The sequence below is a fragment of the Lampris incognitus genome, chromosome 18 (genome assembly GCF_029633865.1).
Source record: "Lampris incognitus isolate fLamInc1 chromosome 18, fLamInc1.hap2, whole genome shotgun sequence".
Classification (NCBI taxonomy): Eukaryota; Metazoa; Chordata; class Actinopteri; order Lampriformes; family Lampridae; genus Lampris; species Lampris incognitus.
Window position 1 is genome coordinate 43559499 of NC_079228.1, and position 15996 is coordinate 43575494.

Below are 15996 nucleotides of genomic sequence, written 5' to 3' on the forward strand. Positions count from 1 at the left end.
ACACACATTATGACATCCCTGACAGTCTAACCACACACATTATGACATCCCTGACAGTCTAACCACACACAGTATGACATCCCTGACAGTCTAACCAAGCACAGTATGACATCCCTGACAGTCTAACCAAGCACAGTATGACATCCCTGACAGTCTAACCACACACAGTATGACATCCCTGAGTCTAACCACACACATTATGACATCCCTGACAGTCTAACCACACACATTATGACATCCCTGACAGTCTAACCAAGCACAGTATGACATCCCTGACAGTCTAACCACACACATTATGACATCCCTGACAGTCTAACCACACACATTATGACATCCCTGACAGTCTAACCACACACATTATGACATCCCTGACAGTCTAACCAAGCACAGTATGACATCCCTGACAGTCTAACCACACACATTATGACATCCCTGACAGTCTAACCACACACATTATGACATCCCTGACAGTCTAACCACACACATTATGACATCCCTGACAGTCTAACCACACACAGTATGACATCCCTGACAGTCTAACCACACACATTATGACATCCCTGACAGTCTATCCACACACATTATGACATCCCTGACAGTCTAACCACACACATTATGACATCCCTGACAGTCTAACCACACACATTATGACATAACAGACAGTCTAACCACACACATTATGACATCCCTGACAGTCTAACCACACACATTATGACATCCCTGACAGTCTAACCACACACATTATGACATCCCTGACAGTCTAACCACACACATTATGACATCCCTGACAGTCTATCCACACACATTATGACATCCCTGACAGTCTAACCACACACATTATGACATCCCTGACAGTCTAACCACACACATTATGACATCCCTGACAGTCTATCCACACACATTATGACATCCCTGACAGTCTAACCACACACATTGACATCCCTGACAGTCTAACCACACACATTATGACATCCCTGACAGTCTAACCACACACATTATGACATCCCTGACAGTCTAACCACACACAGTATGACATAACAGACAGTCTAACCACACACATTATGACATCCCTGACAGTCTAACCACACACAGTATGACATCCCTGACAGTCTAACCACACACATTATGACATCCCTGAGTCTAACCACACACATTATGACATCCCTGACAGTCTAACCACACACATTATGACATCCCTGACAGTCTAACCAAGCACAGTATGACATCCCTGACAGTCTAACCACACACATTATGACAACCCTGACAGTCTAACCACACACATTATGACATCCCTGACAGTCTAACCACACACATTATGACATCCCTGACAGTCTAACCAAGCACAGTATGACATCCCTGACAGTCTAACCACACACATTATGACATCCCTGACAGTCTAACCACACACATTATGACATCCCTGACAGTCTAACCACACACATTATGACATCCCTGACAGTCTAACCACACACATTATGACATCCCTGACAGTCTAACCACACACATTATGACATCCCTGACAGTCTATCCACACACATTATGACATCCCTGACAGTCTAACCACACACATTATGACATCCCTGACAGTCTAACCACACACATTATGACATCCCTGACAGTCTATCCACACACATTATGACATCCCTGACAGTCTAACCACACACATTGACATCCCTGACAGTCTAACCACACACATTATGACATCCCTGACAGTCTAACCACACACATTATGACATCCCTGACAGTCTAACCACACACATTATGACATCCCTGACAGTCTAACCACACACATTATGACATCCCTGACAGTCTAACCACACACATTATGACATCCCTGACAGTCTAACCACACACATTATGACATCCCTGACAGTCTAACCATGCACAGTATGACATCCCTGACAGTCTAACCACACACATTATGACATCCCTGACAGTCTAACCACACACATTATGACATCCCTGACAGTCTAACCACACACATTATGACATCCCTGACAGTCTAACCACACACAGTATGACATCCCTGACAGTCTAACCAAGCACAGTATGACATCCCTGACAGTCTAACCAAGCACAGTATGACATAACAGACAGTCTAACCAAGCAAAGTATGACATAACAGACAGTCTAATCACGTACAGTATGACATAATGGACAGTCTAATCACGTACAGTATGACATAACGGACAGTCTAATCACGTACAGTATGAAATAACGGACAGTCTAATCATGTACAGTATGACATCACTGAGTCTAACCATGCACATTATGACATCCCCGACAGTCTAACCAAGCACAGTATGACATCCCTGACAGTCTAACAAGCACATTATGACATCCCTGACAGTCTAACCACGCACAGTATGACATCCCTGACAGTCTAACCACACACATTATGACATCCCTGACAGTCTAACCACACACATTATGACATCCCTGACAGTCTAACCAAGCACAGTATGACATCCCTGACAGTCTAACCAAGCACAGTATGACATCCCTGACAGTCTAACCACGCACAGTATGACATAACAGACAGTCTAACCAAGCAAAGTATGACATAACAGACAGTCTAATCACGTACAGTATGACATAATGGACAGTCTAATCACGTACAGTATGACATAACGGACAGTCTAATCACGTACAGTATGAAATAACGGACAGTCTAATCATGTACAGTATGACATCACTGAGTCTAACCATGCACATTATGACATCCCCGACAGTCTAACCAAGCACAGTATGACATCCCTGACAGTCTAACAAGCACATTATGACATCCCTGACAGTCTAACCACGCACAGTATGACATCCCTGACAGTCTAACCACACACATTATGACATCCCTGACAGTCTAACCACACACATTATGACATCCCTGACAGTCTAACCAAGCACAGTATGACATCCCTGACAGTCTAACCAAGCACAGTATGACATCCCTGACAGTCTAACCACGCACAGTATGACATAACAGACAGTCTAACCAAGCACAGTATGACATAACAGACAGTCTAATCACGTACAGTATGACATAACGGACAGTCTAATCATGTACAGTATGACATAACGGACAGTCTAATCACGTACAGTATGAAATAACGGACAGTCTAATCATGTACAGTATGACATCACTGAGTCTAACCATGCACATTATGACATCCCTGACAGTCTAACCAAGCACAGTATGACATCCCTGACAGTCTAACCAAGTACAGTATGACATCCCTGACAGTCTAACCAAGCACAGTATGACATCCCTGACAGTCTAACCAAGTACAGTATGACATCCCTGACAGTCTAACAAGCACATTATGACATCCCTGACAGTCTAACCACGCACAGTATGACATCCCTGACAGTCTAACCACACACATTATGACATCCCTGACAGTCTAACCACACACATTATGACATCCCTGACAGTCTAACCACACACATTATGACATCCCTGACAGTCTAACCAAGCACAGTATGACATCCCTGACAGTCTAACCAAGCACAGTATGACATCCCTGACAGTCTAACCAAGCACAGTATGACATCCCTGACAGTCTAACCACGCACAGTATGACATAACAGACAGTCTAACCAAGCACAGTATGACATAACGGACAGTCTAATCACGTACAGTATGACATAACGGACAGTCTAATCATGTACAGTATGACATCACTGAGTCTAACCACACACATTATGACCTCCCCGACAGTCTAATCAAGCACAGTATGACATCCCTGACAGTCTAACCAAGTACAGTATGACATCCCTGACAGTCTAACAAGCACATTATGACATCCCTGACAGTCTAACCACACACATTATGACATCCCTGACAGTCTAACCACACACATTATGACATCCCTGACAGTCTAACCACACACAGTATGACATCCCTGACAGTCTAACCAAGCACAGTATGACATCCCTGACAGTCTAACCAAGCACAGTATGACATCCCTGACAGTCTAACCACGCACAGTATGACATAACAGACAGTCTAACCAAGCACAGTATGACATAACAGACAGTCTAATCACGTACAGTATGACATAACGGACAGTCTAATCACGTACAGTATGACATAACGGACAGTCTAATCACGTACAGTCTGAAATAACGGACAGTCTAATCATGTACAGTATGACATCACTGAGTCTAACCACGCACATTATGACATCCCCGACAGTCTAATCAAGCACAGTATGACATCCCTGACAGTCTAACCAAGTACAGTATGACATCCCTGACAGTCTAACAAGCACATTATGACATCCCTGACAGTCTAACCAAGCACAGTATGACATCCCTGACAGTCTAACCAAGTACAGTATGACATCCCTGACAGTCTAACAAGCACAGTATGACATAACAGACAGTCTAATCACGTACAGTATGACATAACGGACAGTCTAATCACGTACAGTATGAAATAACGGACAGTCTAATCATGTACAGTATGACATCACTGAGTCTAACCACGCACATTATGACATCCCTGACAGTCTAACCACGCACATTATGACATAACAGACAGTCTAATCACGTACAGTATGACATAACGGACAGTCTAATCATGTACAGTATGACATAACGGACAGTCTAATCATGTACAGTATGACATCACTGAGTCTAACCAAGCACATTATGACATCCCTGACAGTCTAACCACGCACATTATGACATCCCTGACAGTCTAACCACACACATTATGACATCCCTGACAGTCTAACCACACACATTATGACATCCCTGACAGTCTAACCACGCACATTATGACATCCCTGACAGTCAAACCATGCACATTATGACATCCCTGACAGTCTAACCATGCACATTATGACATAACAGACAGTCTAATCACCTACAGTATGAAATAACGGACAGTCTAACCATGCACATTATGACATCCCTGACAGTCTAACCACGCACATTATGACATAACAGACAGTCTAATCACCTACAGTATGACATAACGGACAGTCTAATCATGTACAGTATGACATCAGATAGTCTAATCATGTACAGTATGACATCACTGAGTCTAACCACGCACATTATGACATCCCTGACAGTCTAACCACGCACATTATGACATAACAGACAGTCTAATCACGTACAGTATGACATAACGGACAGTCTAAACAGGTACAGTATGACATCAGACAGTCTAACCATGCACATTATGACATAACGGACAGTCTAATCATGTACAGTATGACATAACGGACAGTCTAATCATGTACAGTATGACATCAGACAGTCTAACCAAGTACAGTATGACATCCCTGACAGTCTAATCATGTACAGTATGACATCAGACAATCTAACCATGCACATTATGACATAACAGACAGTCTAATCACGTACAGTATGACATAATGGACAGTTTAACCAAACACAGTATGACGTAACAGACAGTCTAACCAAGTACAGTATGACATAACAGACAGTCTAACCAAGTACAGTATGACATCAGACAGTCTAACCAAGTACAGCATGACATCCCTGACAGTCTAACCAAACACAGTATGACATAACAGACAGTCTAATCAGGTACAGTATGACATCAGACAGTCTAACCAAGTACAGTATGACATCACTGAGTCTAACCACACACATTGACTTCCCTTACAGTCCAACCAAACACAGTATGACATAACTGACAGTCTAACCAAACACAGTATGACATCAGTCTAACCAAGTACAGTATGACATCACTGACAGTCTAACCAAGTACAGTATGACATCACTGAGTCTAACCACGCACATTATGACATCCCTTACAGTCCAACCAAACACAGTATGACATAACTGACAGTCTAACGAAACACAGTATGACATCAGTCTAACCAAGTACAGTATGACATCACTGACAGTCTAACCAAGTACAGTATGACATCCCTGACAGTCTAACCACGCACATAATGACATCACTGAGTCTAACCAAACACAGTATGACATAACAGACAGTCTAATCACGTAGTCTGACATCAGACAGTCTAACCAAGTACAGTATGACATCACTGACAGTCTAACCAAACACAGTATGACATAACAGACAGTCTAATCACGTACAGTATGACATCAGACAGTCTAACCAAGTACAGTATGACATCACTGACAGTCTAACCACGCACATTATGACATCCCTGACAGTCTAACCAAACACAGTATGACATAACTGACAGTCTAACCAAAGACAGTATGACATCAGACAGTCTAACCAAGTACAGTATGATGTCACTGACAGTCTAACCACGTATAGTATGACATCACTGACAGTCTAACCACGTGTAGTATGATATCACTGACAGTCTAACCACGTATAGTATGACATCACTGACAGTCTAACCAAGTACAGTATGATGTCACTGACAGTCTAACCACGTGTAGTATGATATCACTGACAGTCTAACCACGTATAGTATGACATCACTGACAGTCTAACCAAGTACAGTATGATGTCACTGACAGTCTAACAAAGTACAGTATGATGTCACTGACAGTCTAACCACATATAGTATGACATCACTGACAGTCTAACCAAGTACAGTATGATGTCACTGACAGTCTCACTGTGTGTGTGTGTGTGTGTGTGTGTGTGTGTGTGTGTGTGTGTGTCTGTCTGTTTCGACTGTCCTTTATCGTCATCAGATTCCTCAACTGATAAACCAGGTCAGTGTGTGTGTGTGTGTGTGTGTGTGTGTGTGTGTGTTTAAATGAAGTTGTAATACAAGTCAACCCTACTCTTCTCTAACTGTCCTGTCAGTAGTAAGTCACATGTAATCACACACTCGGGCCCCTACACTCCTCTATTAAAACTACTGTCACGTTCAGTTTTGTTTGTGTGTCGTATTTTGTTTTCTGAGTTTTCTTAGAAATTCACACTCTTCTAATTTATTTACTTATGTTTTTTCCTTTTTTTCCCTGGAGATGTTTGGTGGTTACATCATGGTGACTGGTCATACACCTCCATACATGCTGCAACATTTTAATTAGCAGTAGAAGTACCTAGCAGTAGAGGGACTTAGCAGTAGTGGTACTTAGCAGTAGGGGTATTTAGCAGCAGCGGTACTTAGCAGTAGCGGTATTTAGCAGTAGTGGTACTTAGCAGTAGTGGTATTTAGCAGTAGTGGTACTTAGTAGTAGCGGTACTTAGCAGTAGCGGTATTTAGATGTAGTGGTATTTAGCAGTAGTGGTATTTAGCAGTAGTGGTATTTAGCAGTAGTGGTACTTAGCAGTAGTGGTTTTTAGCAGTAGCGGTACTTAGCAGTAGCGGTATTTAGCAGTAGTGGTACTTAGCAGTAGTGGTATTTAGCAGTAGTGGTACTTAGCAGTAGTGGTATTTAGCAGTAGTGGTACTTAGTAGTAGCGGTACTTAGCAGTAGCAGTATTTAGCAGTAGTGGTACTTAGCAGTAGTGGTATTTAGCAGTAGTGGTATTTAGCAGTAGCGGTATTTAGCAGTAGTGGTACTTAGCAGTAGTGGTATTTAGCAGTAGTGTGGCGGACACTAGGGGCTATGCCTCTCACCCAGCAGGGTTGTGGGCTGGGGGCGTGGTTTATGTTCCCGGGCTCGCCGGGGCAGGGTTGTTCCTGCTGCAGTTGGTTTTTGGAGTTGAGGAATAAACATCAAACTCGCCTTGGTCTCCTGTGTTTTTCCTCATCCTGCCACATTGGTGACCCCGAATTGAACATGTTTGGAGCAGAAGAGGAGTGTGAATCCACTTCGGCCACGCCGACCCAACTCTCACAGCCGGCCGTTCTCGCCGCGGCTGTGAAGCTCCCAGAGTTCTGGCAGAGCGACCCGGCCTCGTGGTTCCAGCATGTCGAGGCGCTGTTCCACCTGCGTGGAATCTCCGCGGACGACTCCAGATACTATTTGGTCGTCGCTGCGCTGGACCAGCAGTTCACATGCCGTGCCATGCAGCTGTTGCGCGCCCCTCCGCAACACGATAAATACGTCGCCCTCAAACATCTTCTGCTCCGGAGGTACAGCCTATCTGCCGCAGAGAGGGCAGATAGAATCCTTTCCCTATCCGGTTTGGGCGACGGGACGGCTGTGGATCTCATGGACAATATGCTGTCGCTGCTATGAAGCCCTGCGGCTTAAGAAGGCTAACGACCCTGTCGACTGGACTCCCGAACGGGTCCAGGCCTTTGACGGAGCTAAGTGCGCCCTGGCTAACGCTGCCCTCCTCGCCCATCCCACACCCACGGCGTCCATAGCTTTAACAACCGATGCGTCTGACATAGCCGTGGGGGCTGTGGTTGAACAGCGTGTGGCGAATGCGTGGCAGCCACTCGCATTTTTTAGCCGCAAATCTGCGGGATAGCGAGCGCAAGTACAGTGTTTTTGACCGGGAGTTGCTGGCACTGCACCTTGCAACCCGCCATTTCCGCTTCCTGCTGGAGGCTCTCCCATTCACGGCTTATGTGGATCATAAGCCGCTGACTTTTGCCATGTCCAAGGTAACTGAGCCGTGGTCTGCTTCAACAGCGCCACCTAGCGGCGATCTCCGAGTTCACAACGGACATTCAGCATGTGGCCGGGAAGTCCAACCCTGTTGCTGATTGTCTGTCGCGTGTGCTTGTGTGTCCTGTGCACCTCGGTGTGGATTTCTCCGCTATGGCTGCCGACCAGCCCAGTGACCCGGACGTCCTTGCCCTTAGGTCAACGCGTACCGGCCTCAGGCTAGAGGACGCTGTGATGCAGGAAGGCAGTCCTGCCCTCCTCTGCGATGTCTCCACCGGCCGTCCCCGCCCCGTTGTTCCAGTGGCCTGGCGCCGTCGAGTTTTCGATTCGATTCACTCCCTCTCGCACCCTGGAGTTCGGGTGTCGGTGAAGTTGGTCGGTTCCAAGTTCGTCTGGCCTGGCCTCCGCAAGGACGTCAAGGGGTGGGCAGCTGCACGTTCTAGCGTGCCAGCGCGCTAAGGTCCACCAGCACACTAAATCGCCCCTCGAACCGTTTCCGATCCCGGCCAGACGTTTAGACCACGTGCATGTGGACCTGGTGGGCCCTCTACCTTCTTCACAGGGTTTTACGCACCTGCTCACAATGGTGGATCGGACCACCAGGTGACCAGAAGCTGTCCCTCTGTCCTCCACAACATCCTCGGATGTTGCACGCGCTTTTCTTTCCTCCTGGGTCGCCCGTTTCGGCACTCCGTCAGATATCACCTCAGACAGGGGCCCCCAGTTCGTGTCAGAGCTCTGGTCGGCACTTGCGTGATCCTTGGGTGTGCAGGTGCACCGCACTACCACATATCACCCTCAGGCTAACGGGTTGTGTGAACGTTTTCACCGGTCGCTCAAGGCGGCGCTGCGCGCTGCGCTCTCGGATGGTAACTGGGTGGATCGTTTACCTTGGGTTATGCTCGGGTTGCGTTCGGCTCCTAAGGAGGACCTCGACGCTTTGCCCGCTGAGCTGGTGTTCGGTCAGCCGCTCCGCGTCCCTGAGGAATTTTTGCCTGGGAGTTCCGCTCCTCGACCCCGTCCGGTCGTTTATCCTTTTTTGTCCGACAGCACTCGGGTTCCAGGCCCCGTTCACCACTGTTTCCCGCGGTCGTTCGTGCCTGCGGAGCTCATGTCGGCTCGTTTTGTTTTTGTACGGCATGATGCTCACCGCTCGCCCCTCCGACCCCCATACGATGGCCCATTTCGGGTTCTTGAGACGGGTCCTAAGGGTTTTGTGCTGGATATGGGTGGGCGTAAGGAGCGTGTCACGCTTGATAGGCTTAAACCGGGTGGCAGGCGAAGTTGTGTTTCCGGCCCAGGTTCCCCGTCGGGGTCGTCCTCCTTCCAGGACCCCGGCAGTGTCTTCACGGGTTCAGCGTTCTGCTTCTCAGCCGGCTTTGGACTGTGTTTCACCTACTGTTTCGGCTGAGGGACGGCGCAGCCGTTATGGCAGGCTGCTTAAACCTCCAGTGAGACACTAATTTTCTTTCCAGGAGTCCCTTCTGGGTGTTCGGGGGGGGGGGGGGCTGTGTGGCGGCCACTAGGGGCTATGCCTCTCACCCAGCAGGACTGTGGGCTGGGGGCGTGGTTTACGTTCCCGGGCTCTCTGGTGCAGGGTTGTTCCTGCTGTAGTTGGTTTTTGGAGTTGAGGAATAAACATCAAACTCGCCTTGGTCTCCTGTGTTTTTCCTCATTCCTGCCACACTAGTGGTATTTAGCAGTAGTGGTATTTAGCAGTAGTGGTACTTAGCAGTAGCGGTATTTAGCAGTAGCAGTATTTAGCAGTAGTGGTATTTAGCAGTAGTGGTATTTAGCAGTAGCGGTATTTAGCAGTAGTGGCACTTAACAGTAGCGGTATTTAGCAGTAGTGGTATTTAGCAGTAGTGGTACTTAGCAGTAGTGGTATTTAGCAGTAGTGGTATTTAGCAGTAGCGGTACTTAGCAGTAGTGGTATTTAGCAGTAGTGGTATTTAGCTGTAGCGGTATTTAGCAGTAGTGGTATTTAGCAGTAGTGGTACTTAGCAGTAGCGGTATTTAGCAGTAGCAGTATTTAGCAGTAGTGGTATTTAGCAGTAGTGGTATTTAGCAGTAGCGGTATTTAGCAGTAGTGGCACTTAACAGTAGCGGTATTTAGCAGTAGTGGTATTTAGCAGTAGTGGTACTTAGCAGTAGTGGTATTTAGCAGTAGTGGTATTTAGCAGTAGCGGTACTTAGCAGTAGCGGTATTTAGCAGTAGTGGTATTAAGCAGTAGTGGTACTTAGCAGTAGCGGTATTTAGCAGTAGCGGTATTTAGCAGTAGCGGTACTTAGCAGTAGTGGTATTTAGCAGTAGTGGTATTTAGCAGTAGTGGTATTTAGCAGTAGCGGTATTTAGCAGTAGTGGTATTTAGCAGTAGCGGTATTTAGCAGTAGCGGTACTTAGCAGTAGCGGTATTTAGCAGTAGCGGTACTTAGCAGTAGCGGTATTTAGCAGTAGCGGTATTTAGCAGTAGTGGCACTTAGCAGTAGCGGTATTTAGCAGTAGCGGTATTTAGCAGTAGCGGTATTTAGCAGTAGTGGTATTTAGCAGTAGTGGTACTTAGCAGTAGTGGTACTTAGCAGTAGCGGTATTTAGCAGTAGCGGTATTTAGCAGTAGTGGTATTTAGCAGTAGCGGTACTTAGCAGTAGCGGTATTTAGCAGTAGCGGTACTTAGCAGTAGAATAAAGTGATAATAAACATGTCATGTGTTTGCTGTAGGTGGAGACAGTCTGGAGACCACCAGCGGACCTGATTCAGCAGGTGACAAATTAAACTCTCTCCTTAATACACACACACACACACACACACACACACACACACACACACACACACACACACACACACACACACACACACACACACAGACAAGAACCCAAATCCATGTGATATTTTGGGATGTTTTATATTTCTGTAATGGACTGTACATACACATCCATACATGTTGCATCATTATTTAGTAGTACTGGTACTTAGCAGTAGCGGTAGTTAGCAGCAGAGGTACTTATCAGCAGAGGTACTTAGCAGTAGTGGTATTTAGCAGCAGAGGTACTTAGCAGTAATGGTATTTAGCAGCAGAGGCACTTAGCAGTAGTGGTATTTAGCAGTAGTGGTATTTAGCAGCAGACGTACTTAGCAGTAATGGTATTTAGCAGTAGTGGTATTTAGCAGCAGAGGCACTTAGCAGTAGTGGTATTTAGCGGTAGTGGTATTTAGCAGTAGAATAAAGTGATAATAAACATGTCATGTGTTTGCTGTAGGTGGAGACAGTCTGGAGACCACCAGCGGACCTGATTCAGCAGGTGACATTAAACTCTCTATCTCTCTCTTGCTCTCTCTCTCTCCTTAACACACACACACACACACACACACCAAATACAAGTGATGTTTTGTATAGTTTATATTTCCAAATTAGTGTAAAGTTTAGGATCAGCCTCTCTAGGCAGCACACTGACCACCAATCCAATAGAGATTTAAAAAGGATCAGGAAGTGGATCAACATTATGTATGTTGTGTATATGTGGCTGGCCTGGATAAACATTAGATATGTGTCTATATGTGGCTGGCTTGGATCAACATTAGATATGTGTCTATATGTAGCTGGCTTGGATCAACATTATATATGTTGTCTATATGTGGCTGGCCTGGATCAACATTATATATGTTGTCTATATGTGGCTGGCCTGGATCAACATTAGATATGTGTCTATATGTGGCTGGCCTGGATCAACATTATATATGTTGTCTATATGTAGCTGGCTTGGATCAACATTGGATATGTTGTCTATATGTGGCTAGCCTGGATCAATATTATATATGTTGCCTATATGTGGCTGGCCTGGATCAGCATTATATACATGTTGTCTATGTGTGGCTGGCCTGGATCAACATAATATATGTTGTCTATAAGTGGCTGGCCTGGATAAACATTATGTGTGTTGTCTATATGTGGCTGGCATGGATCAACATTATATATGTTGTCTATATGTGGCTGGCCTGGATCAACATTAGATATGTTGTCTATAAGTGGCTGGCCTGGATAAACATTATGTGTGTTGTCTATATGTGGCTGGCATGGATAAACATTATGTATGTTGTCTATATGTGGCTGGCCTGGATCAACATTAGATATGTTGTCTATATGTGGCTGGCTTGGATCAACATTAGATATGTTGTCTATATGTGGCTGGCCTGGATCAACATTTATTTTGTCTATATGTGGCTGGCCTGGATCAACATTATATATGTTGTCAATATGTGGCCTGCCTGGATCAATATTATATATGTTGTCTATATGTGGCTGGCCTGGATCAATGTTATATACTATGTTGTCTATATGTGGCTGGCCTGGATCAATATTATATATGTTGTCTATATGTGGCTGGCCTGGATCAACATTATATATGTTGTCTATATGTGGCTGACCTGGATCAACATTATATATGTTGTCTATATGTGGCTGGCCTGAATCTACATTAGATATGTTGTCTATATGTGGCTGGCTTGGATCAACATTAGATATGTTGTCTATATGTGGCTGGCCTGGATCAACATTATATATGTTGTCTATATGTGGCTGGCCTGAATCTACATTAGATATGTTGTCTATATGTGGCTGGCTTGGATCAACATTAGATATGTTGTCGATATGTGGCCTGCCTGGATCAATATTATATATGTTGTCTATATGTGGCTGGCCTGGATCAACATTAGATATGTTGTCTATATGTGGCTGGCCTGAATCTACATTAGATATGTTGTCTATATGTGGCTGGCTTGGATCAACATTAGATATGTTGTCTATATGTGGCTGGCCTGGATCAACATTTATTTTGTCTATATGTGGCTGGCCTGGATCAACATTATATATGTTGTCGATATGTGGCCTGCCTGGATCAATATTATATATGTTGTCTATATGTGGCTGGCCTGGATCAATGTTATATACTATGTTGTCTATATGTGGCTGACCTGGATCAATATTATATATGTTGTCTATGTGTGGCTGGCCTGGATCAACATTATATATGTTGTCGATAAGTGGCTGACCTGGATCAACATTATATATGTTGTCTATATGTGGCTGGCCTGGATCAACATTATATATGCTGTCTATATGTGGCTGGCTTGGATCAACATTAGATATGTTGTCTATATGTGGCTGGCCTGGATCAACATTTATTTTGTCTATATGTGGCTGGCCTGGATCAACATTATATATGTTGTCTATAAGTGGCTGGCTGGATCAACATTATATATGTTGTCTATATGTTGCTGGCTTGGATCAATGTTATATACTATGTTGTCTATATTTGGCTGGCCTGGATCAATATTATATATGTTGTCTATATGTGGCTGGCCTGGATCAACATTATATATGTTGTCTATATGTGGCAGGCCTCGATCAATATTATATTTGTTGTCTATACGTGGATGGCCTGGATCAATATTATATATATGTTGTCTATATGTGGCTGACCTGGATCAACATTATATATGTGGTCTATATGTGGCTGGCCTGGATCAACATTATATATGTTCTCTATATGTGGCTGGCCTGAATCAACATTATATATGTTGTCTATAAGTGGCTGGCCTGGCTCAATATTATATATGTTGTCTATATGTGGCTGGCCTGGATCAACATTATATATGTTGTCTATATTTGGCTGGCCTGGATCAATGTTATATACTATGTTGTCTATATGTGGCTGGCCTGGATCAACATTATATATGTTGTCTATAAGTGGCTGGCTGGATCAACATTATATATGTTGTCTATATGTGGCTGGCTGGATCAACATTATACATGTTGTCTATATGTGGCTGGCCTGGATCAACATTATATATGTTGTCTATAAGTGGCTGGCTGGATCAACATTATATATGTTGTCTATATGTGGCTGGCTGGATCAACATTATGTGTCTTGTCTATATGTGGCTATATGTGACAATATCTATCAGAGCGGCGGCACGGTGGCGCAGCGGTTAGTGCAGTTGCCTCCAAGCAAGAAGGTCCTGGGTTCGAGCCCCGGGGTAGTCCAACCTCAGGGGTTGTCCCAGGTCGTCCTCTGTGTGGAGTTTGATGGTCTCCCTGTGTGGGTGGTGGTGTGGTGGTCTATTCCGTTGCCGACCAACACGGTGATCACCAGTTCGAATCCACGTGTTACCTCCAGCTTGTTCGGGTGTCCCTACAGACACAATTGGCTGTGTCTGCGGGTGGGAAGCCGGATGTGGGTATTTGTCCTGGTCGATGCACTAGCGCCCCCTCTGGTCAGTCGGAGCGCCTGTTCGGGGGGAGGGGGAACTGGGGGGAATAGCGTGATCCTCCCACGTGCTACGTCCCCCTGGTGAAACTCCTCACTGTCAGGTGAAAAGAAGCAGCTGGCGACTCCACATGTATGGGAGGAGACATGTGGTAGTCTGCAGCCCTCCCTGGATTGGCAGAGGGGGTGGGGTAATTGGCCGGATACAATTGGGGAGAAAAAAGGGGGAACCCCTGCCCTCCCCAAAAAACCCATTAGAATTTAATTAGGTTATAAAATCGATTTCCATCTCGGTTGTCAGGTATTACACCAAAATCTGTGACCATCAAAAATTGTGACCAGATGGTTATTCTGAAGACACAAAACAGCCAATACCTCTGGACCCTGGGCCTTCAGTAGGACCACATGTGGCAATAAAAACAATTTAAAAAAAAATCAAACATAGCAATAAAAATAATACCCAGCGCCCCATCACATGTTAAAGTTTCTTTGCCCTAGCTGGCTTCACAACACACAAAGGTGATTCCGGAAAACCTTGTAATCCAGCTTCTAGTGTACCCCTCTGGTCACTCGTTTACAAACACACCAACAATCATTCACAGATGCCTCATTAGAACAGCAGACATCAGCAAACGTTGCATAATTTCGAGATAGAATAAAAATAGAGAAAACCAGCTGATTATTGAAAAAGCTGCGTACTCACCAAATGAAGATCACTTGAAAACAAAGTCCATCCTGGAATCCTTTTTAAGAAAGTGTGCAGTTGCTGGGTCGTACAGTTTGTCCTCTGACTTCAACTCCATAAGAAGTTCTGTCTCAACTGAGGTTAAAGCCCAGGCTGACAGATGAGCCTGTCAGTGCTGCTTCCTGTGTACCTTTTTGTCCTTCTCAGTGCTGAGAATGTTCTCTCCACGGAAGCTGTGGACACAGGCATGGGGAAGACCAGGCAGGTGAGAAGGTGGAGTTGGGGCATACTTTCTGTCAGTCCCTTTTGCTGGAGAAGGTGGAGGAGAACAGAAGGGCTCCGTCCTTCGAAGTCCGACATAGCGTACGTTACACATAGCTTAGTCTTCAGACAGGATGTGTCGAAGTGGCTCCATAACGTTCCTCCAGACTGCGGAGAGCCGTGCTGGGGAAGCTCTGCCTATGTGCAGTAAACTGCTGTGGGTCTAGTAGTGCAAGAAACAAGAGTCTCTCATGGTCTTTGAGCCTGTCCCTCACCCGGGTGTGCAGGTTGTCCATTATCC

At 45.2% G+C, this 15996-nt stretch overlaps 1 long non-coding RNA gene across 1 annotated transcript in view; it reads left to right on the forward strand.

The window, feature by feature from the left end:
* LOC130129135 (uncharacterized) overlaps positions 1 to 11785 on the forward strand; it is a 27964-nt gene extending 16179 nt beyond the window's left edge. The window contains exons 5-7 of the long non-coding RNA XR_008811951.1: positions 6664 to 6684; positions 11205 to 11246; positions 11744 to 11785. This is a non-coding gene — a long non-coding RNA (uncharacterized LOC130129135). The remainder of the gene's footprint in view (positions 1 to 6663; positions 6685 to 11204; positions 11247 to 11743) is intronic.
* Positions 11786 to 15996: the final 4211 nt, after the last annotated feature.